At 46.9% G+C, this 5180-nt stretch overlaps 1 long non-coding RNA gene across 1 annotated transcript; it reads right to left on the bottom strand.

The window, feature by feature from the left end:
* Positions 1 to 689: 689 nt before the first annotated feature.
* On the bottom strand, positions 690 to 4575 carry LOC126487907 (uncharacterized). Its single transcript, XR_007588526.1, has 3 exons — positions 3969 to 4575; positions 1360 to 1437; positions 690 to 1270 (listed from the first exon to the last, which is right to left on the bottom strand). It is a non-coding gene; the product is annotated as an uncharacterized lncRNA (long non-coding RNA).
* Between the last annotated feature and the right edge of the window lie 605 nt (positions 4576 to 5180).

Here is a 5180-nt window from a genome sequence, read left to right as displayed (position 1 = left end):
CATGAAGACACATGAGGATTCAGTATTGACCTGTTGAATACACTTTTTTCCTGGGCTATTGTTTCCTATGTTATAGCTCTGCTCTTCCTACAGGAAAAACCTAATTATTCTGATTTTTTTTCTAAGAAGTGGCATTTTAAGAACTTTTTGTTGCCATATTAGCTTTTCTTTTTTTTTGAGACAAGGTATCACTTTGTAGCCCAGGCTGGCCTGGAATTCGTGGATATCCTCTTGCTTCCATTCAATAATAAACTTAATTCAGAGATATGTCTACATCATAGATCAACACAAATTACAGATACGCGAAACAGACTACGTCTAAGTAATCTGCCTTCATGTTCACGAGTAGTTATCTCAACTCACTTTTTTTGGTGGGGGGTGGGCACTTCGAGACAGGGTTCCTCTGCTGCTTTGGAGCCTGTCCTGTAACTCGCTCAGGAGACCAGGCTGGCCTCGAACTCACAGAGATCTGCCTGCCTCTTACTCCTGAGTGCTGGGATTAACGGTGCACCACCACCCACGGCTCAGCTTTCAGTTAATTACAGAATCCTTTGTGTTGTGATTTAGACAAAGTCGCATGCTAATATAACTAGTCATTATGTTTTCCATGATTTTAAAAAAATAGTCCTTCAGTTTTTTTCTTTTATCAACTTTAATATTATGAGAAATTCTAAAATAGCCTGCCAGAATCTTCACATTGTAATTTACGAATAGAACTTCGAGAACGTGGAAACAGCTTGTTTTTACTAAGTTCACATCTGCGTTTATTCGTGCGTTGCCCTCCCTTCCGTAAAGGTAGCATTTTTCACGAACGAACAAGGAAAGAGGCCGAGGTGTGTGTGTGTGGGGGGGAAGCTCACCCTCACCCATCACAGAGCACTGACCTTATGGGACACTCTTAGATATTTTCCTCTTGGGAGATGAAAATACGTGGTCCGTATCCGCTGAGCTGTGTTTGCTGCTTTTGTGCTAGCATGCCACGAGGCTATGTCACAGTGAACAAGAGACACAAAACAGCACCTTCAGACGTTTGTTCAAAACCGCTTCTGTGTGCGCGCACACTCCTGTGGAGCATCGCTGGTAGTAGCGAGTCCCCTGGGATGGTGAATCGGTAGTCTTCTTCTTCCTTTTCCCTCCTCCTTCTCCTCCTCCTGTCTTCCCTTCTTCTCTTGATCCAGGGTCATGCTATGTTGTCCAGACTAGCCATGAACTCCATCAATCCTTCTCCGCCCCATCAGTGCAAGAGTCACACGCCCGGCAAGATGCAGTTCTTAAAACGGAGAAATTTGGTTGAAGAGAATGAGCATATCTAAGGTTTCTGTAAAAATCCCCAAACTGAACTGGGTGTGTAGTACAGACCTTGTCACTCAGTCCCCAGGAGGTAGAAGCAGGTACAGCTCTTTGAGTTCCAGGCCAGCCAGGGATGTGTATGGCAATCTGGTAAAATTAAAACCAACCCCAGAAACTTCACAACTGTTTTTCTAAAGGGGTTAACTAACTTTTATCACCTCTAAGAATGGACAAAGGGACTGTGAAATATCAACTTGCCTGCACTCAATCACTATTTTTTTTTTTTTTTTTGCTAATTATAGAGCTATCTCAGTGTAGGGGGCTTGTCTTTTTGTCTCATTTGTTTTCTTGAGAAAGGTTCTCACAGGGTCTACCAGGCTGCACTCTGTTTCCCAAATGTGCACCACCATGCCCAGGAAATTTCCTTCCTCTTCCCAATTCTTTTCCCATTCTTCCTTTTTTCCTCCTCCTTTTTTTTTCTCTATCCCCCTTTCCTACCAGCAAGTTTCGTTTCTTTTTCTAATAAGTAAACTGCAATTCTTTAATTTTTTTTTCCTGCTCTTGGCTTTCTCACTTCTTGAGGTGCTCACATTTCACGTATGTGAATTCCTTAAAGAGCTCTGTTGGTGCTTAACCACCCTCAGAATGATCTCAAAGAAATAAAGCAAGAAATGATGGTCACTGTTCTAAAGCAGGAGAAGCCAAGCCCAGGCTTACAGATGTTCCACCTGGCGACCTCAGCCCCGCAGCAGGGTTCACACAGTATGTCCTAGAGAGGCCCCCAGACGCTAAGCAGCTCACTGGACCTTGGCTGTACAAAGACTATGGCGGATACAGCCTTGTTAAGTATGGCTGGGCTTGACCTGGCTTTCCAGTAAACACATCCAGCTCATGGATGTTTACACATTTAAAGCCTGAAGGATACAAGTGATGACAAAGTATTAGAAACAGGCAAAAGATGGAAAGAGGGGAAGATAGGAACACTGAGAAAAGATAGAGTGAAACAAAACAAAAAAAATCCTGCTCTAAATCCTCAGAATAGATTCATACATTTGCAATATATTTATGTAGTGTGTGTGTGTGTGTGTGTGTGTGTGTTAGGTTGTTGCCTATGAGTTTAGCTTTGTCTCACCCAAGCTTACATAATAACTCAACTTGGAAACTTCTTAAGCAACTAAAAAATGAAGGGTGTGTGATTAGGTAACACAGATCCATCGGGAGGCCCATGGAAAAGCGTGCCCCAAACTAAAGAGACGTGAGCCTTATCTTTTTTCATAATTAAAAACAACCACTGAGTAACAATATTTGGTGGAAGATGAGAGGGAGTGATTACAGTAATGGTAAGACTGGCTTCGGAATCTTTGCTCTACAATCTGACTCTCTTAGGATTGTAAGAGGCTGGCAGGATCCCGTACTAACAAGAGAGCAAAAGAGAGAGATGGAGTGGAGAAGACCATCACACAGCTGATGTCTGCTTCGTGGTACTGTTTGCTGGCACCTTGTGGGGGGAAATTACTGTATTTTTAGGGGACGATTTGCATTAGATTAGATTTATCTACCGCCTGACGTGGCTATTCATCACCTTCCCCAATTTCAGATACAGACTTAGCAAAAACAATCAGAAGAAAATCAAGCGCAAAGCAGAGAGTGTCTTGTGAGGAAGGATTTCATGCCCAAACAGTTCCTAACTGAAGAGCGGCTACTGGGTCAGGGTGGTGACGTCATGACACCGTGAAGGGCAGCTAGAAAAGGCACCTGAGCAGCCCTGTGAGTAAAGTGAGCCGAGAGAGCTGAGTCTCCTAGTGCTGTGTCGGCAGGAACCTCTCTCTAAACTTAACAGCTCTCACTGGCCTTAGTTGGTTTAACAACTTGGGAAGTATTATTTGATCCATGCCTATTGTTTTGATCCAAGTTCTTTTTTTTTTTTCTTCTCTTTTGGCCGGTGCTAGGGATCAACTCCAGGCCCTCGAGCACGCGGGCAAGCACTCCATTATCGGGCTGCATGTCCCCAACCTGCTTCCAGATGTTTTGCCAAGAACATTTTCTTCATTGTATTTTCACCTGTACACCCAGGCCTACCGATCCCTCCCGGCTCAGTCCAATATAAAGTCTCTTGCTTCCAAGCCATTGCCACAGCGCCGAGTTGCAGTAATAACCCCACTGTGAGTTTTCTTTGAACTTTAAACAAAATTTTAGTACACAAAAGTCGCCACACAATTGGATGCTTCTCTGCTTTGCACGCAATTATTCCCACTGTCCACGGAAAGGCTGCCTCTGAACCTCTGCCGGATTTTAATTGAGAGTTAATAATGCTCCTACCTCACTTCCTCCTGGAAGACAGCGCTCCTCATCCTTTCTTCGCGTTCTGGCCAACTACAAACTGAAGATTACAAGTGCATTCCCAATTGCCTAAGCATGTACGCGGTCGTTCCTAAATATTCTGATTGGGACTCCATGGATCCAAACACACCGAAGACTTATGGAATTTTTGTCAGCCATTAGCCTTGGGGCCTTTGGGCTATTTCTAGGGTACTGAATTTCCCCCAGAAAGTAACCTTTACACACAGCCAACGCTGCGTCCTAACCATGCCCAACCCCCAAACTGGCTGGCTGCGGCTGTAGTGTGTCATATAATGTAAAGTTGGGAGTCTGCGGATTCAGGCCCTGCCCACCTGTACCTGGTCAGTCAAATCAGAGTGGTGGTGTGTTGATCCACAGACAGATCACAATCCCTCTGGAGACAGGACTTTGTCCTCACTGGGATATCCTGCTTTCTTCCCATCCAGGTGAACTTCAGTAATGGGGTCCTCTTCTGGTCATGGAACTCCTGGAAGGAGGCGAGGAGACTTGGCTTTGGGAACAGATTGTGAAAGAAGTGTGTGTCTAGCATACACCACCCTACAGCACGTTGCGTAAGGTGGCCCAGTGTGTGTCTCTGGAAAGTCACACATGCGACTCATAGTTTTGAGTAGCTCTTTTACCCAAACTTCTCTATATGGAGGAAAAATAGTGTGTTGGCTCACACAGTTTTTTCCTTTCTTGAGCCCTGGCTCTCGCTGCCATTCTTGCTTCCTCTGCGAACTCATTCTCCCGGCACCCCTGCCCCTGGACACTTGTGGGAGAGGAATGCACAAATTCCTCTGAGGTTCCATCACTGGAACACGTTCTCAGGAGCAGCAAACAGGAAGTTTTTGTACTTCTGTTTTGTGCTTGGGGCAAAACTGGCGTCCACTTTAGAGTGTGTGTGCGCAGAAGGAAACGCAAGAGTAACGCAACCTTCATGATCCCTATCTAAAACTTTTTATGAGGACTCCATCACAGATCCACCCAGGGCTTCTCTGTCCAGAACTGGTGTCTCTTGTGCAAGGCAGAGCCTGCTGCCACAAATGTCAGCACCCCCTACCCCCAACTCCCTCATCGACTTTGTACATCTTGAATCTTGAGCGGGACATTTAAAAATGAGTTTGGGATTTCTAAGTTTTCCAAGCGTCCAGAGGGCAGTCCCCTTTGGCAGCGACACTGCAGGATGGGAGCCAGGGATGAGCTGAGGTTGGTCCCCTGGTTGCCAAATCCTCTCCACCTCCCTGAGAGCCCTGGGCTTCTGCACCTTGCCACTTCCTTCAGCTCACAGAGGGGCCGGCAGCAGCTTTTCCTTGGCCTGCGTGCTTGGCCTCCCCAATTACACCATTCATTTCGTGCCTCCCGGGGCACCGGGGAAGCCCCGGGCACGCGCCAGAGCCCTGGCTCAGGTACGGGATCCCCCTGGCCACCCCGGGTTCCCGAGCCTCAGGGACGGGTAGTCCGATGGGCAGCGTTGCCCGGGAGGCGGGCCCAGGCCGGAAGCCACCCGCGGCCCCGCGAGACCGCGCCCCCGCCTTCCTCCCCCCCCC

Source organism: Alexandromys fortis, unplaced genomic scaffold (assembly GCF_014885135.2).
Source record: "Alexandromys fortis isolate MF-2015 unplaced genomic scaffold, M_Fortis_MF-2015_v1.1 scaffold_8_1_9099942, whole genome shotgun sequence".
Classification (NCBI taxonomy): Eukaryota; Metazoa; Chordata; class Mammalia; order Rodentia; family Cricetidae; genus Alexandromys; species Alexandromys fortis.
Note: the sequence above shows the minus strand (reverse complement) of the source record. Positions and strands in the feature narration are given on the sequence as shown.